We start from the raw sequence: 25,106 nt of genomic DNA, 5'->3' as shown, positions 1-25,106 counted from the left end.
AGAAAACATCAGAACAGAGGACGGTTGGAAGATTCTGACCAATGTCTATTACAATAGAAAGGTGTTTTTTAAAAAGTAGATTTGTTTTGCAATTACAGTTGATGTACAATGATATATTAGCTTCACATAGTGATTAGACATTTATATAACTTATATAGTGATCACCCCAATAACTCTAGTACCCATCTGGCACCATACGTAGTTATATTATTGACTATATTCCCTATGCTATATTTTATGTCCCTGTGTCTATTTTTACAACTGGAAATTTGTACTTAATCCCTTTCACCTTTTCCACCTCTCCCCTCAACACCCTCCCATCTGGCAACCATCAGTTTGTTCACTGTATCTATGAGTTTGTTTCTGTTTTGTTTGTTCATTTGTTTTGTTTTATAGATTCCACATGTAAGTGAAATCATATGGCATTTGCCTTTCTCTGTCTGACTCATTTCACTTAGCATGATACGCGCTAGGTCCACTGTGTTGTAACAAATGGCAAGGTTTCATGATTTTATGGCAGAATAGAATTTGGTTGTGCATTTAGCACTTCTTTATCCATTTGTCTATCCATGGACACTTAGGGTGCTTCCTTATCTTGGCTGTTATAAATAATGCTGCAGTGAGCAGAGGGGTGCATATATCTTCATGAGTTACCGTTTTGGATTTCTTTGGCTAAATACCCAGAAGTAGGATTGCTGAGTCATATGGTAGTTCTATTTTTAATATTTTGAGGGACCTCTGTACTTTTTCTCATAGTGGCTATACCAATTTACAATCCCACCAAGAGTGTATGAGGGTTCTCTTTTCTCCACATTCTTGCCAATGCTTGTTGTTTGTTTATTGATTGATGATAACCATTCTGACCGGTGTAAGATATCTCATTATGGTTTTAATTTGCATTTTCCTAATGATTAATGATGTTGAGCATTATTTCATGTGTCTGTTGGCCATGTATATATCCTCTTTGTAGAAATCTCTATTCATATCCTCTGCCCATTTTTAATCAGATTCTCTTTCCTTTTTATTTATTTATTTTATTGATGTTGAGCTGAATGAGTTCTGTATATACTTTGGATTTTAATCTCTTATGGGATATATCATTTGCAAATATTTTCTCTGATTCAGTAGATTGCTTTTTTGTTTTATTGGTTTACTTTACATTGCATAAGCTTTTTAGTTTGATGTAGTCCCATTTGTTTATTTTTGCTTTTTTTGTCTTTGCCCTAGGAGATATAGTCAAAAAAATATTGCTAAGACCAATATCAGAGTTTATTGCCTATGTTTTCTTCTAAGAGTTTTAGGGTTTCAGGTCTGACATTTAAGTCTCTAATCTCTTTTGAGTTTATTTTTGGATATGGTGTAGGAAAAGTGATGAAATTTCTTTTTTTTTTTTTTTTGCATGTATCTGTCCAGTTTTCCCAGCACCATTTATTGAAGAGACTGTCTTTACCCCATTGTATATTCTTGCCTCGTTTGTCATAGATTAAATGAACATATAGGCATGGGTTTATTTCTGGCTCTCTAGTTCCATTGATCTATGTATCTGTTTTTATGCCAATACCATGCTGTTTTGATTATCCTTGTAGTATAATTTGATATCAGGTAGTGTGATATCTCTAACTTTGTCCCTATTTCTCAAGATTGCTGTAACTAATTGGGATCTTTTGTGGTTCCAAATACATTTTAGAATTATTTGTTCTATTTCTGTGAAAAATACCATTGGTATTTTAATAAGGATTGTATTGAATCTATAGAGTGCTTTGGGTAGGTAGTATGGACATTTTAATGATGTTAATTATTCCTATTTATATGCTCAGTATATGCTTTCATTTATTTGTATCTTCTCTAATTTCTTTCTTCAGCGTCTTATAATTTTCCAAGTTTAGATCTTTTACCTCCTAGGCTAAATTTATTCCTAGGTTTGTTGTTGTTGTTGTTGTTTTCCTGATGCAATTGTAAATGGTTATGTGTAGTATTTTGTCCTCTGCAAATAATGGCAGTTTTACTTCTTCTTTTTCAATTTGGATGCACTAGGACTTTCCATACTATATTGAATAAAAGTGATAAAGTGCACATTCTCATCTTGTTCCTGATTTTAAAGAAAATACTTTTTGCCTTTCACTATTGAATATGATGTTAGCTTTGGGTTTGTCATATATGGTCTTTATTCTGTTGAGGTTATGTTCCCTCCATTCCCACTTTGCTGAGAGTTTTTATCATCAATGGATGCTGCATTTTGTCAAACACTTTTTCTGCGTCTATTGATATGATCATATGATTTTTATATTTCATTTTGTTTATGTGGTATATCACATTAATTGACTGGTGGCTTTCGAATCAATCTTGCATTTCAGGAATGAATCTCACTTGATCATGGTGTGTGATCTTTTTAATGTCCTGCTGAATTTGGTTTGCTAATATTTTGTTGAGGATTTTTGCATGTATGTTTATTAGTGATAGTGGCCTTTTTTTGTAAAGTCTGTCTGGTTTTGGAATCAGGGTAATAGTGGCATTGTAAAATGAACTTGGGAGGCTTCCCTCCTCTTTAATTTTTTGGAATAGTTTAAGAAGTATAGGTATTAATTCTTCTTTGAATGTTTGGTAGAATTCACCTATGAAGCCATCTGGTCTAAGACTTGTTTGTTGGGAACTTTTTGATTACTGATTCACTTTTGTTTGTAGGAATTAGCCTACTCAGATACTTTTTTTCTTTTTCATTCAGTCTTGGAAGAATGTGTGTTTTTAGTAAATTTATTCATTTCTTCTAGACTCTGATTTTTTGGTATATAATTTTTCATAGTACTTTCATATAATCCTTTGTATTTTTTGTGGTGTCGGTTGTCACTTCTCCCTTTTCATTTCTTATTTTATTTATTAGGGTCTTTTTTTATTCTGATGGGTTTGGTTAAAGGTTTATTGTTTTGTTTCTATTTTTAAAGAACAAATTCTTGGTTTCATTGATCTTTTGTACTTTTTTCCTTAGACTCTGTTTATTTCCCCTCTGATCTGTATATTTCCTTCCTTTTTGTTTGCTGTTTGTTTGTTTGTTTGTTTAGTTACTTTAGGTATAAGGTTAAATTATTTGAGATTTTTATTATTTCTTGAGGAAGGCCTTTATTACTCTGAATTTTCTTCTTAGAACTGCTTTTGCTGAATTTTGGGTCATTGTGTTTTCATTTTCATTTGTCTCAGGGTATGTTTTGATTTTTTCCTTGATCGTATTAACCTATTCTTTGTTTAGTAGCATGTTATTTAGCCTTCATGTGTTTTTGTATTTTTTAGTATTTTTTTCTTTAATCGATTTATAATTTTATATCATTGTGGTTGGAGAGGACACTTGATATTATTTCACTCTTCTTAAATTTATTTAGACTTATTTTGTGGCCTAACATGTGGTCTGTCTTGGAAAATGTTTTATTTGTGTACTTAAAAGAATGTATATTCTCCTGCTTTGTGATGAAACACTCTAAAAATATCAATTAAAAATATCTCGTTTAGTGTGTCCTTTAAGGCCACTATTGTCTTGTTGATTTTCTGTCTGGAAGATCTATCCATTGGTGTCAGTGGCATGTGAAAGTCCTCTACTATTACGTATCATTGTCGATCTCTCCCTTTATGTCAGTCAATATTTGCTTTATATATTTCAGTGCTCCTGTGTTGGGTGTGTAAATATTTACAAGGGTTGTATTCTTTTGTTGGACTGATCCTTTATCACTATGAAATGCTCTTGTCTCTTATTATAGTCTTGTTTTAAACTCTGTTTTGTCTGATATAAGTATTGCTACACTAGCTTTTATTTTTCATTTCTGTTTTCCTGAAATATCCTTTTCCATACTTTTACTTTCAGTCTGTGTGTCTTTCAATCTGAAATGGGTCTCATGTAGGCTGAATATGTAAGAGTTTGGTTTTCTTTTCCATTCAGCTACCCTATGACTTTTGATTGGTGTCTTGAATCTATTCCAATTAAATTAATTGTTGCTAAATATGTAGCTATTGTCGTTTTATTCACTTTTTTTAATATTTTTCTCTTCTTAAAGATGTCACTTTAACATTTCTTGGAATACCGGTTTGATAATGTTGAACTTCTTTAGGTTTTTCTTGCCTGGGAAGCTCTTTATCTCTCCTTCAATTTTAATTGATAGTCTTGATGGATAGAGTAATCTTGGTTGTGGGTCCTTACTTTTCATCACTTTGAGTATTTCCTGCCAATCCCTTCTGGTCTGCAAAGTTTCTGTTGTGAAGTTAGCTGACAGTCTTATCGGAGCTCCCTTGATTGTAAGTAACTAATTGCTTTTCTCCTGTTGCTTTAAGAATTCTCTTTGTTTTTAACCTTTGTCATTTTAATTATGATGTGTCTTGGTGTGGACCTCTTTGGGTTCATCTTGTTTGGTAGTCTCTGCACTTCCTGAGCTTTTATTTCTATTTCCTTCACCAGGTTAGAGAAGTTTTCTGTTATTACTTTTTGACATAGGTTTTCAATTTCTTGCTCTTTCTCTTCTTCTGGTACCCCTATGATGTGATTGTTATTAAGCTTGATGTTGTTCCATAGGTTTCTTAAACTATCCTTATTTTCTTCCTCCCTCCCTCCTTTTCTTCCTTCCTTCCTTCCTTCCTTCCTTCCTTCCTTCCTTCCTTCCTTCCTTCCTTCCTTCCTTCCTGTCTTTTTCTCTTGCTATTCTAATTGGGTGTTTTCTGCTACCTTGTCTTCTAAGTTTCTGATTTGATCCTTTACTTCATCAAATCTGCTATTGATTTCTTCTATTTTATTCTTCATTTCAGTTCTTATATTCTTCATTTCTGACTGGTTCTTTTTTTATTGTTTCTATGTTCTTTTTTTTATGCATACTGTCTCTTTGTTGAAGTTCTAAGTTTCTTGAGCATCTTTATAACCAACGTTTTGAATTCTGTATCTGGTAGATTGCTTACCTCCGTTTTGTGGAGTTCATTTTCTGGAGTTTTCTCCCATTCTTTAATTTAGGACATCTTCCTTTGTCTTCTCATCTTTTCTGCCTCTCTATGTTTGTTTAGGTAATTCTGCCACGTCTCCTAGTCTTAATGGAGAGGCCTTATGTAGCAGGTGTCTTGTGGGGCCCAGGGAGACTGGTAATCTGACCAGGATGCTTCAAGAGTGTCCCTTGTGTGGGTTGTGTGTGCCTTCCCATTATAGTTGGGGCATGATTGCTGTTGGCATGTCAGTGGGTGGGACTGACCCTTAGGCTGACTGTGAAGATTGCCCACAACCACAGCACAGGAGCTCCTGTGCAGGGGTTGACCTCATGGAGTGGGATTCGCCTCATTGGTACTGGTGCCTGCTGAGACCACACTTTGGGTGTGCTACTTGTGGGGCTATTCAGGTGGTGCTCTGTTGTGGTCTGAGCTGTCCACCAGATGTATTGGCTCTGGGGCTTCTTGGGAGGGGCTCTGGTGTAGACCAAAGTTATCTGCTGCCTATTATCAGCCCAGGACTACCTGGTAGGACCTACAAAGCAATCCAAGGTTTTTTCACTGCCTGTTTTGGACCTGGAGGTGCATGGGAGAGGCTACGCTTCAAACCAAGGACAACTGCCCCTAGTACCGGGGCTGCTCAGCAAAAGTCCCAGGGAACCTTGAGGCCTTCTGTCACTTTAAGTCTCAGCTGCTGAAAGAGCCTCTGGAGGTATGGGAGTTGGGTGAGGCGGCATCTCAGGGAGCCACTAGGTTCAGGCAAATGTTGTTCATCAGGTTAAATCAGATTTAGATTTGCCACAAGTGCTGAGCCCAGGATCCTCAGCAGTCGGCTCAGGCCACACGAATGCCAGCTGCTACTCTCCACCCCCCCACCCCGGGAGGCCCATTGACCCCCAGGAGTTGTCCAAGGAAAACGGCATTGTGGGCCAACACTGGCTGCCTACCACTGAAGGAGCTTCAGGTGGTGTGCAAATTAGGTGGGTCAGGGTTCCAAGAAGTCACCAGGCCAATGCAGATTCAGATTCGGCCTTGTGGGGGGAGGGCTCAATGGGAAAGATGGCACAAGCTCAGTGGCTACAGGGGAGGAGGGCTCAATGCAGGGATCATGGCAGCCATCCCTCAGTGCTTCTCCTGATGCCACACAACTCAGTTTCTCCCTGTATGTTTCTGGTGCCTCCTGAGCCTCCTCTCCATTGGAGTCCAGGGTGAATGCCTGGAAACAAGACAGTCTTTGTGAAGGCCTTTTAAGAGTATGCTTGGGTTTCCAGGAGCCTTCCACTTTACCTGGCAGGTAGGAATGCTTGCTGATTTTCATAACCAGATTTTGTGGGGACTCCTGTTCTCAGTAGTGGTGCTCTGGGCTGGGGAGCCCCATGTGGGGCTTGGACCCCTCGCTCTTCAGCAGGGATATCTGTAGCTGAGATTTCCCTCCTGATTCTAAACCACCACATGTAGGTGTGAAACCAGCCTACTTCACGTCTCTGCCCATCTTACCAGTCTCTGTGTGATGTCTTTATGTCCTTAGTTATAGGACTTCTGTTCAGTTAGTCTTAAGATGGTTCTCCAGGTTGATTTTTCTATAATTTAGTTGTAATTTTAATGTCGTAGGAGGAAGCAGGCGCAGCATTTACCTACTCTGCTATGTTGGCAGGCACTTGGATTATTTTTTTAATATCTCTTTCTGATGATTCATTATTGGTGTATAAAAATGCAACTCATTTCTGTGTATTAACTTTGACACCTGCTACTTTACTGAATTAATTTATTAGTTCTAATAGTTTTGGGGGGTTTTCTATATATAGTATCATGTCATCTGCCTATAGTGACAGTGTAAGTTTTTCCTTACCAACATGGAAGCCCTTTATTTCTTTTTCTTGTATGGTTGCTGTGGCTTGGACTTCCAATACTGTATTGAAAACATGCAGGGAAAGTGGACATTCTTGTCTCCTTTCTGATCTTAAAGAAAATGTTTTCAGCTTTTTACCATTGAGTATGGGGTTAGCTGTGGGTTTGTCATATATGGCCTTTATTATGTTGAGATATGTTCCCTCTATTCTCACTTCCCTGAGATTTTTTTTTTAGTCGTAAATGGATATTAGATATTGTCAAATGCTTTTTCTACATCTATTGATATGATTAAATGATTATATGATTGTTATCCTTGATTTTGTTTAAGCAGTGTATCACATTACTTGATTTGCCGATATTGAAACAATCTTTTATCCAGGACTAAATTCCACTTGATCCTGATGTATGATCTTTTTAATGTATTACTGAATTTGGTTTGCTAATATTTTTTGAGGATTTTTGCCTCTATGTTCATTAGGGATATTGGAGTGTAATTTTCTTTTTAGTACTGTGTTTGTGAGGTTTTGATATCAGGGTAATATTTGCCTCGTAAATGAGTTTGGGAGCCTTTTGTGCTCTTTAATTTTTTGGAGTAGTTTGAGAATGATAGATATTAATTTTTTGAATGCTTACTAAAATTCACATGTGAATCCATCTGTTCCAGAACTTTTGTTGGTTTGGGAGTTTTTGTTTATTTATTTGTTTGTTTATTTATTTTCTGATTTGATTTTGTTAGTAGTTATCAGTCTGTTCCAATTTTCTGTTTTTTTTTTTTTTTTTAATTCATTCTTGGAAGATTGACTCCAGGAATTTACCCACTTCTTCTAATTGTTTAATTTATTGATAAACAATTGATTGTAGCAATTCCTTATAATCCTTTGTATTCATCTGCTTTTGGTTGTCACTTCTCCTTCATTTCTGATTGTACTTATTTGTGCCTGTTCTTTTTTATTTCATGACTCTAGCTAAAGTATTGCCAATTTTGTTTATCTTATCAAATAAACAGCTCTTGCATTCATTGATCTTCTGTATTGTTTTTTTAGATTCTATTGTTTTTAATTTCTACTATGATCTTTATTGTTTCCTTCCTTATACTCACTTTGGGCTTTGTTTGCTATTCTTTTTTTTAATTTCTTTAGGTATAAGGTTAGACTGGTTTGTTTGTTTGTTTGTTTGTTTGTTTGACATTATTCTTGTTTCTTGCGGTAGGCCTGTATTACTGTGAATTTACCTCTTATAAGTGCTTTTGCTGTGTCCCATGGATTTGGAGTCATTGTGTTTTCATTTTCAATTTTCTCAAGTTATCTTTTGATTTCTTTATTGATCTATCTGATAACTCATTCATTGTTTAGTAGCATGTGATTTAGCATCCACATGTTTGTGAATTTTTCAGTTTTATTCTTGTAATTGATATCTTGTTTCATACCATGGGGCTTGGAGAAGATGTATGATATGATTTCAATCTTAAATTTTTTGAGACTTATATTGTGGCCTAACATGTGGTCTGTCCTAAAAAAAAAGTTTAATGTGCACTGGAAAATAATGTGTATTCTGTTGCTTTTGGATGAAATTTTCTAAAAATGTTTATAAGTTCATCTGGTCTGATGTGTCATTTAAGGCCACTTTCCTTGTTGATGTTTTTGTCTAGATAATCTATCCAGTTATGTCAATAAGGTGTGATAGTCCTATACTATTGTAATACTGTCACTCTCTTCCTTTATATTTCTGAATATTTGCTTCATATATTTAGGTGCTCCTATGTTGGGTGCATAGACGTTTATGAGTTTTAGCTTCTTGTTGGACTGATCTCTTTATATTATGAAGTGCCCTTCTCTATTTTTTGTTACAAGCTTTGTTTTTAAAGTCTATTTTGTCTTTAATGAGTATTGGTACCCCAGTATTTTCTTTATTTCCATTTCTGTGAAATATCTCTTTTTTTCTCTTTACTTTCAGTCCCTGTATGTCTTTTGATCTGAAGCGAGTCTTTTGTAGGCATAATATGCATGAGTCTTGTTTTTTAATTCATTTGGCCACCCTGTATCTTTTGATTGGAGCATTTATTTTATTTCTATTTAAAGTAATTTTGATAGGTTGTAGTTATTGCCAGTTTATTGACTGTTTTTACTTCATTCTCTTGCTTTCTTCTCTTGTGTGTTGATGACTTCAGTAAAAAGATATTTTACCTGTTTTAATAGCACATTACAGTTACTAATACCCCACATCTTATTTGGTTTTGATAATGGGTGATTTGTTATTTACTCAGTTATCCTCATGATGTGTGGGTCATTCTTAATAGAGCTCTGCCTTCTTTCTTTGCTACATGTGGTCTATTTCTAAATCACAAAGTGTACAACTTTCTATGCATGTCTGTTGGAATTCGTAGTCTATAATTTATCAAAAACATCTAAAATTCTACTACTGTCTTATAAAAGTTAAACTTATTTCTGATTAGTTTCTAATAAGTAAAAATCAAGGTTAGCAAGATTCAGGAACTTGTTCAAGGTCTTTCAATTAATGAATGGTATAGGGGCAATTCCAATCCAGTTCTGCCATTTCCAAAACCTGATTTTGTGTTCTGGTGTGCTGCCTCTCCATTTCTAAAATAAAAATGCCTTCAGTCTTTTTCATTAATGTTAAGAGAATATTAAATGATAGCCATGTCACTGGAGAGGTGACCAGGTTCTTGTCAATATCTCAAGAATGAATTCACAGACAGGCAGCAAAGGCAAGGAAGCAACAGCTCAAGTTTATCAAAAGCAAAAGTATACTCTTAAAGTGAAAGTACAGTCTCAGATGGGAGAGTGGGCAAGCTCGAGAGGGAGCTGCACTGCTTTGTTGTGGGTTTGGGGATGTTATGTATTGATCTCACTACGGAATGGAATATTCATCATCTTGGGTGGTCTCTGTAGAAAAGAAGTGGTTTATCTTAGATTCAGGGAGATACCATGTTTAGTGTTGATGTAACTGTCATGGTTTCAGATGCATGATGGGTACAGCATTAACTGCAATGCTAATTTATTTTAATAGCCATATAATAAGGGAAGAATTAGGCCAAAGATGAATGGGTCCTGATCTGCACACGTGTTTTTGTGGCAAAGACCACCTGTGTCTCTGGGTCAGGATATTGTGGGCTTTGAGCTCTGCTAAGGGTCTGTCAGGGCTCATAGTAACCATGTCCATGCCCCTGTGGGTTTCTCACCTTCCTTCTCATATCAGTCTATCTGCCTAGTCTAACAGCTAGAGATAATGTTTATTAATCCATAGGATTGGTAAGTATTCTAAGCATATTTAATCAGTTTCCATATAATTTCTATCTTAGCTGATGGGAGCATGTTAGAGATATACAACCCTGTTGATAAATTACTTTGATTCTAGAATAGTTTCAAATATTTAAGTCAGAGTTAAATTACATTTTTTTTTCTTTTGAGATATGTCTAGAGACTTTAAAAGTTCCAAAAACTTAAAACTCATAAATCCCCTAGTAAGTTCTTTTTCTGACTTTGCTCCTTTGAGATGAGAGACTATGTGGTGCCTCCTGAAGCATTTTGGTAACTCGCTGTGCATTTTAAATACTTTAAAAATGTTCTCAAATTTTTTCTTAATGTCTCCCTTCCCTCTGCATATAGCTTTCTTTTTCTTCTTTTTTGTTTTCCTCATACTTTAGCCTTCTATTATCCTACAAATTTAGGAAAATCAAATTGACAAAACTGTTGAGACTCAACACTTTATTTTACTTTAAATATATCTGTCATTACTTCTATGTTAATCAACCCAAACTAGAAAATATTTCCACTTGGAAGTGGTATGTCTTGAATTATGATTTTTAAGCATTGGATATAATGTCACTTTATTTCTATCTTGAAAACAGACACATGAGTAAGAGATTTGCTCTTGGGGACCATATGTTTTAAGTATTTCTAAATTCATAAACTAGTTTTATACCACAGTGGAACCCACTAGCAAAACACCATTTCTGAAGCAAATAACAGCCCAAGTGACATCTGTTTCCATTGATAAATGCCACTCGTTGCAGCTTGATTTTATGGGACATTTACTAAATTCCTTTACATCGATGAACACCCGTTGTGTGTTACTATCTCAGTTCCAGCATCGGTGTGCATCAGAATTGGAAGAAATTGGTGGGTATAGTAATCACACTCTCCAGAGACTCTCGAGGAGCTGCTGAGATTTCCAGGCCAGTCATGGAATGTGCAGTTACACTCAAGTCATCATTTAATGACATTTGGAGGGGGCAGTCGATATGAAGCCAGGCATCCAGCCAGTATTATCAAGATCTTGCATAAGCTTCTGTGTTAGTCACCTGTGCCCTTGAAAAATACTATCACCTGGTCCTAAGAATATGCTTATACTATATCCTTAGAAAATGTCAGAGACTTTGCTTTGGATAAGTTCACAGAGGTGGTATATTATGGTACATTGTGTAATATTTTTGGTTTTCTATAAATCACTTGTGTATTCAAGGCATTATGCCATTTTATTATAGAATTTAATATTAATTTATTTGTACAAATTCTAAATGTTTCAGCAACTTGTTAGTTCTTGAAAATATTATGTTTAAGGATGGACATATTTGAAGAATTCTAGAACCACATGTGAAATATAAGCAGGCTAGGTGTCGCATCTGTCATTTTAAATATAGTTTAAAACAATAAACTTTTCTACCATCTTAGGAAAGTTAAATATTTTTATTTAGAGTAGACATTGTAAATTATCTTTAATATTCTGCTTAGTGGCCACTACTAATGTGTTTGCTGTCACCTTGAAGTGCCAGTCAAACCATCAGTTAAAGAGATTCTTATATCTGCAGCTGTAGAGCCCCAGACTCTTAATCAGATGTAAAGGAAAACCAAGATTTGCACTTTCTGTGAAATGAACCTGACTGTCTTTAACACCCTAAACAAGGAATTGTACAGAAGCCCCAGGTTTCTTGGTTAGAAGTCTTAAAAATCCAAGTCAGACAAACTGGTACACATGGTTATTCTTTGTTGTTGTTGTTTGTTTATAACTTTTTTATTTTAATATAACTCGAACTTACAGAAAAGTTGCAAGCTGCTACATGGAACTCCTGTATATTCTTTACCTAGACCATCAGTTGTTTATTTTTTTTTTTTTGTGCCATTTACTCTATCAGCCCTCCCTCTCGTCCCTCATACATAGACATGTGTGTGCCTGCTCGATGTGGGAGTGCATAATGTTTTTCTGAGTTGTATACCAGCAAGTCAGAGACATCATGCTCCTTTACCCCTAAATACTTTAGTGTATACATTCTCACAACTTGGACATCCTTTAACATATACACAGTATAATGATCAAATTCAAGAAATTTAACATCAATAAGAATTATTATCTAATCCACAGATCATATTCAGAAGTGTTCTTTGTAGCTATTTTTCCCAATCCAAGATCACACGCTGTATTTGATTGTCATGTCTCCTTAGGCTTCTTTAGAACAGTTCTTTAGTCTTTCTCTTTCTTGACTGGGCTGTTTTTGAAGTAGACAGGCTCCTTATTTCGTGGACATCTCTCTGTTTGGATTCGTATGCAGAAGTGACATGTGTCCTATCTGCAGGCCCATGATTTCGGTCTGTCTCATTACTGCTAATGATGATACATCACTTGAGCACTTTGATCACTTTGTTTAGGTGGCATCTGCTGCTCCCTCCACTATGACATTACATTCCTCCTTTTATAATTGTTAAGTAATTTGTGAGGTGATTCTTTGAGCGTATGTAAATATCTTGTTTCTCATCAAACTCTCACCCACTAGTTTTAGCCATCTATTAGGATTTCTAACTCTATTATTTCTTCTCTGTTTATTATAATTGTTGCTTGCCATTTTTGTGTATATAGTCTTTAAAACAAATTTTGGTATAACTTTAATTTCATTTTAAGCTAATTTGGTCTTTAATACATATATAACGTGTGTTTATCAGAATTAGCTAAGGAATGTTATAGGAAAACTTTCCCTGTAGTCTTTCAGTGGCATCTTCAGAATTTCTGCAAATTTCTGGTTTGCTTCTCTTTTCTATGAAATATTCTGAACTAGTAGAATATTTCATTCTCAGAAATCAAAATTTATCTCTACGAAGTACAATATGATTTGGAAAGGGGGAATGGCTTCAAAATAGTCTTCACTAAGTGATGTATTATATCATCTTTTATCACACAAATGTATTCAAAAGAAATTTAATTGTAAAAGGTTGTTTAAATTATGCATGGATTTATATATGGAGATTTATAGTTGACTATCAAAATTTCATAAGACATTTCCTTTGGCTAGTTTACTGATGGTTGCAATTCAGATGCAATACAGTGATCTGGAAATATACACAGATCATTCTTATTTAGAGACCTTCTTTTATTTTATTTTTCTCATATTATAAGTGATACATGATCCACTTTCATGGTGGAAGTATGTGGAGATCTTGTATATTTAACCTTTAATGGAAAAATATTGCAAAATATATTTTTAAATGTTAGCAAGGTAGCCCTCTGAAGTTAAAAGTAAAAGCAAATCTCCAATGCCAAGAAGCATTATGATTTGTAATGTTACCTTTTTCTGTTTGCATTGTTAACCTTATTAAAAGAAAAGATAAATATTTAGAAAATTGGAGAATATATTATTAAAATATCAATCCTCACCCAAATAAAAAAGCTCTCTAATCATTTTGGAAAATTTGTAACAGAAATATCATTCCACTTTTTGTTTTAATACTAAGAGGCTTAAGTGGTTCTGTGTTTTATTTGGGATATTGTTATGACATCCTCTTAAATTCTGTGTCCACATGTATGAATTAGAATTGGATAGGTGGAAGACTACATAAAGATATCACTGTAGATTATCACCATATCCCATGGTCTTTAGAGTTTACCAGTCTTGGCAATACCGCATAAATGTATCCTTGTTACTCACCAAAACAGACTCTCTGGATGTATAAGTGAAGACCAGTTGTTTTAGAATTATGGATTAATCCACTTTTTTTAGGCCATGGGGAGTAAATTAGAAGGAGTTGATATTTTAAGTACAAATGAATGTCGACAGAAGCATTTTCAAATATGCAAAAGGCTATCTTAACTGCCTCCTTTAAGCCTGTTGGAAACATCAATTTAAAGATAATCTCTGTTGAGTTAGATATTGACTCTTGGAAATCCTTTTGAAGAACATAATTCAAGTACCCGTTACTACATCATCAGAGTTGACATTTAAAATGAAACGTGCTACCCTAAGATTAGACCCCTTCTGTGTTGTACCAGAGGACAAGAATAAGGTCAGTAGGTGAAGTTAGAGGCAGGCAAAATTCAATTCTATATGAATAATTGTCTAAAGATAAGAGCTGAAATAATAGAAGGGCAGGCCTCAAAAGTAGTGAGTCCCTCATCACTAGAAATGTTTATGTACAGGCCTAAAGATTCAGAATTATAAAATAACTACACGGTATTTAATTTTCATAGCTTGACCTTTTACAAATAGTATAGCACTTTGGTGTTTGTTCAAGATTGAAGCTAAACTAATCAACACCAGTGTCTCCTCCTAAAGCTTGTAGAGTACAAACTTGTGAAGTTTTGTTATATAAAATTATACTGTTTAAATAGATATTACATATGTCATATAAGTAATTTGGAATTATTTTAATATCATTTTGGGCCACCTTTACCAATAGAGCAAATCCATTCAGATGATCTACATGACCACTGCAATATTGTTTATGATAAGAACACATTCACTTTTCATGTTTCCTAAGGACAAATGTGAAAATAAAGTCAATTGCGAACAGCGTACCCTCATTATTCATCATGTGTTTATGCTTAGACCCACTTCGAGAGCATGTTTGTATCATAGAGACTTCAATACTTTAGCTGACTATGAAGTTCTGGCCATTCCTCTTTCTGAACACATAGATAAATTGAGGAGCATACCAAGTGGTGACCCCTGGAGAGGTCATCTAGTCCAGCCAGTGTCGTCCACACATGGTGTGTCACCACTGATTATTAGGTGTGTCACAATCAAGTATGAGATAGGTCATAAGTAACTAGATACTACCAGTAAAAAATATGTTTGAAAAAAAATTATAACTCATTCTAGGTTATCTCTATAGAAATGTCATTCTCACTCATAATCTGAAGCATTGTCTCAGTGCCTCTTGAGATTTAGAGGTAAGAGTTTAGCCTCCTCATTGTGTATGAGTAGTTATTTCTCTGGTATTATGTGGTGGTAATTGTGTAGTAGTAGCAATTATATCAAACACTTATGTATCAGGCACTGTTCTGTGTATTTGACGTACATAAAATCATTTGATCTTCACAACCCTATGAAGTGGATATTGCTATTATCCCCATATTACAGACGAAGAAAATGAGGCACAGGGAGGATGCATACCTACTTGGCCAGAGACACACAACTAACTAGTCAGTGGAAGAGCCAGGATGAACATCCAGTCCCCAGGATTCATGCTCTTGCCCCCTAGGCTATACTACATTTCTGTTTGCTACTTCTGCTGATAGTAGAAATGGTAACAACAATAATAATAATGGTTAAAATTTACATAGCCCTTAATGTGCACCAGACACAGTTCTAAGTGGTTTACATATGTTAATTGATTTATTCCTTGCAACAACCCTAGGAGGCGGCTTCTGTTATGTATTGCAGATGAAAAACCTGAGTCACAGAGAGGCTTACTACCTTTCTCAAAGTCACGACTATTATGTTTTATCTATTTGTAGCCCATAGACTGAATTTGTCTATAAAAGTGTATCATGTTTGTGATGTATGCACCTCAGAGGGTGACAAAAAAGTGAGACTACCTCCCAAAAATACCATATTCAAACAGCCAAACCATATTGCTCCTTAATTAATTTCCATTTAAAACAATGTTTATTTTCAAAATCCCTTCTGTTGAAGAGTACACCTGTGAAACACTTGTTGAAGAGTATACTTATAAAACTATTCAGTTCTTCTTAGCTTTATTTTGAGATAAAACTGGTGAACTCATAGCAAACATAATTTTTCCACTGACAATATTGCTAAGTCTGCCATCTTCAAACAAGGATATTGTGGGATTTGTATGTTTGTGGTATTTCTGTCTTTTCATTATATTTCAATGACAGGGAACTATTTTGAGATGAATCTATATACATTTAATTAACTAAAGGTCAGATTTTTCTGAAATCCATCTTTAGGATAGAATGAACCATGTAAATAATATACTTATCTTACTATGCAGCTGAATCTACTAGTCCACCATTGGCAAGAATAGTATTCTGAGTATTTTCTAGAAGTTATGAAGGATTTGTGTTCATTTATTCACCACGCCTCCCAAGTCCCACAGCACGCCTTTGCTGGGCAGTTGTTTTGGGATATGTGAACTAATTTCCCAAGATGGTTACAAATTTCTAATCTACTTTTGGATCCTTTGGTTTATTACCTCTCACTCCTTCCTTTTTCTGTTGGAGTTTGTCTTTTGTCCCTAGGACTGCTTAAACTGTTGTTACTATCTGCCAAATTGAATGGATATTTTATTTGAGCCTTTATCTTATTTGATGTCTCTGTTGTACTTGACTCACTCTGTTTAACTCACTGTCCCATTAGCTTCATTAGCCCCATGGTGTCTGACAACTCCTTCTATGTTGTCTTTCTTCATGACTTTCTTTCACTCTACTTTTTTATAAAAGTTGGTGTTTCTCAGGTAGTAATTCTTGGCCCACTCTTCAGAATTTCCATTATCACTCTGATCTGCAAATTCATGTACCCAGCTATTTTCTGGAAATCTACACTTGGATGTTCCACTGGAATCTCAAAACCCAGTAAGTTCAAAACCAAATTTATTTTCTTTGCTCTGAAAGCTACTCTTCCTTCTGCATTCTCTATCCCAAAGCAACCCAAACTGTACACCCAGTCAGCGTCATGGTTCCACATCCTAATTCACTCATCAGTGCACTCAACATTAGAAGCGCTGCGTGAACCGAGTCTTGTCTTTAGAGATTACTTTTCAAAATGACTTGGTTGGGAGCCCTGGCAGATAGATTCTGAAAAGGCTCCCCTAGCTGATACTAAAATTCACTTCTTCATAAAGGACCACTTTCTCACATTTTAGTCAGTTGCCAAGCTCTGCTAATTTTACCTCCTAAATATTTCTTGAACCTGTGCCTTCCTGTATGTCTGCATGTAATTTTGCTTTTGTCAATACATGTACCCACTCAGGAGAGGTGATGAAGGCAAAAGGCATCTTTTTACTGTTTGTATTTTGTTTTCTTTTTGCCTTTCAAACAGTGAGGTGGAGAGACTGGGCTTTCCCTAAACAGTGTTGCATTGCCCAGTCAACAGTTCCTTAAGTATTGAGAGGACAAGTATAGACACTAGGTAACAATTTATTTGATGGTAGTGATTTAGCAGGTGAGGTTTGAGTCTAAAGCCATAGTTGACTCTGTGGTACCCACCATACAGCATACACATCCTGACTGTGACATAGGCAAAACCCCTCTAGAAGGCCAGCTCTGCAGTTTTATTCTGGGAATCTTTCCTGGAGACCAAGTGTGGAACCCAAACTCTCTGCTACAGCAAATATTTTGTAAGCATCTCATGGGCTTCATTAGTCAGCTTTAAGTAGCTACATGGTTTCTTTTCTTTTTTTCTTTTTTCTTTTTTTTTGAAAATGTAACTATATTTTTATTTATTTTTTTCCATTGACTTTTATTTATTTATTTAAGTTTATTGGGGTAACATTGGTTAATACAATTTTCAAGTGTACATTATAATTTGACATCTATATATGCTATTGTGTGATTACCACCCAAAGTTTCAGTTTCTTTCAGCTACCATATATTTGATCACCTTTACCCACTTCACTTTCCTCCTACCCTCCTTTATTTGACCCCTTTTACCCCGACTACCTCTCCTCTCCTGTACCCCACCCTCCAGTAACTACTAGTCCATTGTCCATATCCCTGAGTCTCTGTTTGTCCTGTTCATTTGCTGCTTTTAGGTTTATATCCCACATATAAGTGATATCATGTGATTTTCTACTTTTTCAGCCTAGCTTATTTTTCTTAGCATGATTATCTCACGGTCCATCCATGTTGTCGCAAATGGCAGTATTTCATCTTTTTTATGGCTGAGTAATATTCCATTGTATATATGTGCCACAGCTTCTTTAGCCAGTCATCTATCATAGGACATTTGGGTTGCTTCCATGTCCTGGCCACTATGAATAATGATGCTATGAACATCAGTGTGCAAATATCTTTTTGGATATGAGGTTTCAAGTCTTTGGGGTAAATACCCAGTAGTGGGATTGTTGGATCATATAGTAGATCAATTCTTAGTTTTTTGAGGAACCTCCATACTGTTTTCCATTGTGGCTGTACCAATTTGCAGTCCCACTAGCAGTGTATGAGAGTTCCTGTTTCTCTGCATCCTCTCCAACATTTGTTATTTCTTGTCCTGTTGATTATAGCTATTTTAATGGGTGTGAAATGGTATCTCATTGTGGTTTCGATTTGCATTTCCCTAATAGCTAGCAATGTTGAGCATTTTTTTCATATGTTTGTAGGCTATTTATATGTCCTCTAGGGAGAAGTGTCTTTTAATATATTATTTTTCAATTATAGTTGGCATACAATATTATATTAGTTTCAGGTATACAACATGGTAATTAGACATTTATATAACTTATGAATTGATCACCCCAATAAATCTTGTATTCATCTGACACCATACATAGTTATTACAATATTATTGACTATATTCCTTATACTTTACATCCTCATGATTATTTTCTAACTATCAGTTTGTACTTCTAATCTCTTCTTTTTTTTCACCTCCCCAACTCCCCTTCCATCTGGCAGCCATCAAAATGTTCTCTACATCTATAAGTTTGTTTCTGTTTTTTTTTTTTTTTGGTTTGTTTATTTTGTACTTTAGAGTTCACAAACAAGTGAAATCATATAGCAGTTGTCTTTCTCTGTCGAACTTTCTGCACTCAGCGCAATACCCTCTAGGTCCATCCATATTGTTGCCAATGGCAAGATTTCATTCTTTTTTCATGGGTGAGTAATATTCCATTGTATATGTGTACCACTTCTTTATCCATTCATCCATTGATGGACACTCAGGTTGCCTCTAAATCTTGGCTATTGTAAATAATGCTGCAGCGAACATATGGGTTTACATATTGGATTTGTTCAGATAAATACCCGTAAGTGAGATTACTGGGTCCCTCTTTGTCTCTTGTTATAGCCTGTGTTTTAATGTCTATTTTGTCTGGTATAAGTATTGCTACCCCAGCTTTTTTGTTTGTTTCTTGATTTCCATTTTCCTGAAATATCTTTTTCCATCCCTCTACTTTCAGTCTCTGTGTGTATTTCAATCTGAAGTGAGTCTCTTTTAGGCATCATGTAAGCATCTTGTTTTCTATCTTGTTCAGCTATCCTATCTTTTGATTGGAACATTTAATTCATTTATATTTAAAGTAACTGTTGTTAGATGTGTAGTTATTGCCATTTATTATTTGTATTTTTTATCTTTTTTTTTTTCCTTTTTCTTTTTTTTTAAAAAGCCTAACATTTCTTATAATACTGGTTTGGTGATGGTGAACTTTTTTAGCTTTTCCTTTTCTGATACTAAATGATAGCTTTGCAGTATAATTTTGGTTGTAGGTCCTTGCTTTTCATCACTTTGGGTATTTCATGCCAATCCCTTTGGCCTCCAAGTTTCAGATGAGAAATCAGCTGAACAGTCTTATGGGTGCTCCCTTGTGCATAACTAACTGCTTTTCTCTTACTGTTTTTAAAATTCTACCTTTGTCTTTCACCTTTGTCATTTTAATTATGACGCGTCTTGGTGTGGACTTGGGTTCATCTTGTTTGGGGCTCTCTGCTTCCTCGGCTTGTATTTCTATTTCTTTCACCAGGTTAGAGAAGTTTTCTGTCATTATTTCTTCATATAATTTCTCAATTCCTTACTCTCTCTCTTTTCCTTCTGATACTCCTATGATACGAATGTTGTTATGCTTTATATTGTCTCAGAGGCCCCTTAAGCTATCCTAATTTTTTTGGATTCTTTTTTCTAGTTGATGCTCTGATCAGGTGTTTTCTGCTACCATATTTTCTAAATCATTAATTTGATCTTATCTTTATTTAATCTACTGTTGATTCCCTCTAATATATTCTTCATTTCAGTTATTATATGCTTTATTTCTGACTAGTTCTTTTTTTATTTTTTCTATCTCCATTGGTTTCTGTTTTTTGAAACTGAATCCGGAGTAATGTACAAGCTATGCTTACGTGGGAAACAGTTTGGTTTTTGAAGAAAGAATTTCTGATTAATCAACCTTATTTCTTCTCCTTTGTGTCTGTTATGTGACTTTCTTTAAACTTAATGAGGCAGGTTTATGGATACTAGTGAATCTTCCTGGAAGCTCATAGAAAAGCAGTGACTCTAAACTGATTAACATTGATCGATTTGGAGACTTGTATAAGTTACAGCTGGAATATCTCAATTCCCTAAAAAAAAAAAAAAAAACCAGAACCCTCACGATATGGTTCATTTCAGAGAGTGGTATGCGATGTTCTTGCTTTAATATGACGGTAATAAGATGATGTTTGCTCTGCCCCCAACACACCAGTCTGTAGATGGCATTCATATTTTGGAACCTATTTTCTAGTGGGATCATTAGGGAAATTTTTGTTCTTCCTTTTCTCTGGCTGGATTTTTTTTTGTATTTGGAAACCTAACTCATGCTTTTCCAGTATTATCCCTTTAACACAATACGAAATCTTTTTGGATTAGGAAGATCTTTAAATTAAACAAACAGCATGATTGGAATTACTCAGTTATGCCAACAACTTTTAGCATATTTTTAAAAATTATTTGGATTTGACTGTAATGCTAGTTTTCCAAAAACTGTATCTTATGTTTTTAATAATGTTACTAAATGACCCTCCAAGTTTGTAAGATTGTAGTGTTTGGTATTTTTTTAAAAATTCACATAGTTGCTTTTGAAAATAATAAGTAATTGCCAGGATGATGTTATGCAGCAAGATGTACTACAGTTAAGAGAAGAATAGCTTTTAATCTTATAAAGAAATTTCCTTATTCAGCATATTCATATGTACTATTGAATCTATAATTATATAAGTATACATACTATATATTATATATATGTACATACAATCTCTAGAACTTTACATTTTATTTTTAGAGTTATCCAACAGGCTCTTTCTTCTTAATATAATGAAATAAAGCAACAGCCATCCACAAATAATTGCACAGGATATATATCACAGTGAAGAGCTTTAGTAATCTGGATTGGATTTTGGTACACTTGGAATAAGGTTTACATGGGATTATATGTGACCTACCACTGGAGGCTTAATATTCATATTTAGGAAAGTCAATGGTCATTGGCATAGCTGAAAGCACTTTTTTTTTTTACACAAGGTTTTAGTGCTTACTCTGTATATCAAGCACAAGGCACACAGGTGAATAGGACAGTCTTTGATTCAGGGAATGCAAAGTAGAATCAGAGATAAAGACACATAAACAAATACATGCAATAAAATAATATCATTAATAGCTGTCACTTTTTGAGAACTTGTTAAGAGTCAGCTCAGTGTTTAGTGCTCAAGTGCTCTCCCTTCATCAACCCAATTTCTAGTTGAGGATGTTGGGGCTCAGATAATTTAAGGAACTAGCCTAAGATCACATAGCTACTAGTAGAACTAGACTTGAATCCAGATCTATTTTTTTCAAAGCTTTGCTTTTATCTTATATTATTTACACATGTTCTATAGAAGATGGAGATGCGAAGTTCATTGGGAGATCGACCCTCTTGGCTTAGGGTGATAGATGAACCTTGCAGTGATAATTGCATATGGATGGATAAGTCGAAGTTCAATAATTAGTCAAAGGGATAATAGTAGTCCGGTGAATGAATAGAATGTATAAAGCATGGAGATATTTGAATAAATATGGCATTTTGCAAATTAATAAGTTCATATTGACAGAAGAATCCAGTTTATTTTTCCATCCACTCCACAGATAGTTGCTTAATGCTGGTTGCTTACCAGGAAATGTTCTAAGTGCTGGCAACACAGTGGCGTGAGTAACTGAAGAATGGTAGGAAGCAAGGGTCCTCTTCTGTTTTCAAAGAGAGTGGAATTGTCCTGTGACTCACTAAAGATTGGAACTATCTATGGTGAATTAAAAAATTACTTTTCATTTACACAAGTAATTTATGTGAATCTATCTGAAATATTTTAAAAGCAAACTCCAGATATATCATTCCACGGGGGTATCCTGTAGGGAGAGAGAGATTTCTTCTCAGTATGTAGTTGAGAATTCTAATAATTAGATACGCTCAGTAAGGAAGATGCTGCCTGGCAGAGATATGAATGGATATCACTAGAAACAACCAGATACATGACAAGAATCTTTTGTGACCTTCTAGAAGGAGGACTGGAAATGAGTTTGTCAGTTAAATGACTGGAGTTTTTCTGGATCTAAAATTCTGTTTGGTTACCCTTCTGTACAGGAAAATCTATAAGTGAAGGGGAAAAGATAGGAGATAGAAAATAATAATTTTTGCTTTCATTTATATTAAGAATATAGTTCATATGAATGGGCCAGGGACATTTATAAAATTAAGTGAAATTTAATTTAAAATATAATTTTTCCTCATTTTAAAAAATATTTTGTTATACCTTTTCTCCATATCTGCTGCATATTCTGTGCTTGTTTAGCCATCTCCTTCCCTGGACTCAACATAGAGGAAGTCTACACTTTCTTATCTCTGGGACCATACTTCAACTTTTTGAAAGCAGCTCTGTTATTTCATCTTAGCCTTCTCTAAGCTAAACTATATCTGGTTTTATATTAAAAAAAAAAATAGCTACTGTTTTTCTGTGGCTCTACTTCTAAATCCCAAATTTAGTTTCAAGGATATTCTACCTAGTTTAGACAATAGTCACCCTAGTGTTAGAGATTTTATTAAATCCACTGTTAGATGTGGAAACTGAAATCCAAAGAGGTCTGGTAATTAACCCCAAGTTACAAGGGTCATTCAGTGGGTGAGTGAACTAAAATTTGAAACTTGTCTGCTAGCTTCCAAAACCTAGAGTGTTATTTCTACTCAGTAGCTATTTATCCAACCACTAACACATCATTCAACAGTTTGTTGCTTGTATCAGGCACTAGGAATACAAATGGGAATTAGATTGCCTCTCTTCAAGTTGCTCAGTTAGTGGGACAGAATAGACACAATTACAAATGACTTTAATGCCAGGAAGCTGATATTAAACCCTAACTCCTCAACTTATATACTGTATAAGTTGGGCAGTCTCTTTGTACTTCATTTTCCTCTGATATAAAGCAAGAGCAGTATTACTAATCTACTTCAAAGGGTTTTTTGAGGATCGAATGGGAGAACACATGTAAAGTATTTAGAAAGTCCTTGGCACATGAAAAGTACTTGGTAAGTAATAGCTTTAATTCTGCGTGCATAAAACGCTGTAAGATCACAGAAGAGACAAGTGACAGGGAATGGAGGAAAGCAAGGTATATAGGGAGGTGAGGGGATACTTCTTATGGGCAGTTACACGTGAGTTAAGTCATGAAGCGTTAGTGGTAACTGGTGAGTTAAGGGGTGGGAGTAAGGAGAAAAGCATTCTAAGCAGAGGAACCCACATGAGCAAGGGCAGGGAGATGAGAACTTGCACTGAGTCTGCAAAAAATATCAGGAGTAAAAGCAAATGAAAGTTTGGCGAGGCCTAGATTGAGGAAAGTACTGTGCTTCATGTTGTAGGCTTTGAAATTGTTCCTCTATTCAGGATGTGGTTGTGAGGGTAGAAGTTATTCAACAGTTGGTTATTGGTTAAGTCTCTTCTGGATGACTTTTTAAGCTGTGCGAAGCTGTGTAGATCTGTGGGGGATGGGAAATGGCAAGCCTGATTAAGAGATTTTAACAGCCCAGATGAGAATAAGGAGGGCACTTATACCAGAATAGAGCAGGAATGGAGAGGATAGGAAGACTTAAGAAGCACTGAGGAGATAATAGTGATATCAGCAGGATGTTGTGAGGAGAAGGAGTCAAGAATAACTCCTGATTTGGTTTGATGGAGGTAGCAAGACTAGAGACAGCTATGATGAGTTCAGTATTGAAAATACTGAGTGTTTGATATCTGCAGACATTTAATATATGAGTCTGAAGCTACAAAATACCTGGGATAGTGATATGGATTGAACAGTCACCAGCATGCAAGAGATTGCTCAGGCAGAGAGTAAGGAACGCAGGGAAAATATAGAGAGGACCCTACATGTTTATAACTGGTTTTACATTTGATGGAGGAGAATGTGCATTAACAATACAGCTCTCCTGTATTCCCCTGCTTAAACAAGTAATGACCTGGAGGAGAAAGAAAAGGAAAATATGGTATTATAAGATTTAAAAAAAATATTTTAAATAATGCAATTACAAAGTCTTCTTGAAGAATTGACAACCTTAAGAATTGTAGTGAGAGTATGTTTACCTGAGTCAAACATGTATCTGTCATAAGTTTTTTCTTTCAAATATGTGCTTTTTCAATTTTTTGAAATTATTTTCTTTTAGGCTAAGGTTTCACACTCTTACCATAATGGCAGAAATTCATCAGAAACTTTTGTAGAAATACATCTTAATTCACCCAAGTGAGATCTGTAGATACTAGGCATTTTTGATGGCACAGGCGTGGGAAGAATATTTACTTTGGAGTCAGATCTGGATTTCAAGTATGAATCTATTACTTACTGTCTGTGGACGCTTGACCAATTAGTACCCTCTTTGAGCCTTAATTTCCTCAGCTGTAAAAGGGGTAATAACGTCCACTTCACAACTTATTCTAAAGATCAAGGTGAAAGATATCCACCACATAACGGGGGCTCCATAATTGGTTGCCGTACTAACATTAGCACCACAGTTATTATCTCTTTTTCAGAAATTGGACTTTAACTGAGGATAAACTTGCATTAGAAGTCAGTAGATGATGATGATTGTGATGCTGATAGGAAATAATGGCATATGCTTTACTGGGTGCCTGCCAGGCACTGTTTGAACACTTTCCATCTATTAACTGATTTGATCCAGCACTGAGAGGCAGGCGCCAGGGGTCATGCCTGAAGCCGAGGCTCCGATGTTAAGAAACTTGCCCAAGATGACACAGTTTGAAAGTGATTGAACTAGAGTTACAGTTTGTTAAGAATTTATTTTTATAATCCCCAAAATGAAGCCCTGATCATAGACTTCTTGTGTCAGTAGTTGGAT

General features: G+C 35.3%; 1 protein-coding gene across 1 annotated transcript in view; it reads left to right on the top strand.

Moving 5' to 3' along the window:
• Positions 1 to 25,106, top strand: part of FMN2 (formin 2) — a 402,924-nt gene that overhangs the window by 271,355 nt on the left and 106,463 nt on the right. The gene's annotated exons all lie outside the window — the stretch shown is intronic.

The sequence above is a fragment of the Pteropus vampyrus genome, unplaced genomic scaffold (genome assembly GCF_000151845.1).
Source record: "Pteropus vampyrus isolate Shadow unplaced genomic scaffold, Pvam_2.0 Scaffold383, whole genome shotgun sequence".
In the NCBI taxonomy this organism is placed as follows: Eukaryota; Metazoa; Chordata; class Mammalia; order Chiroptera; family Pteropodidae; genus Pteropus; species Pteropus vampyrus.
This window is presented reverse-complemented; position numbering and strand designations above follow the sequence as displayed.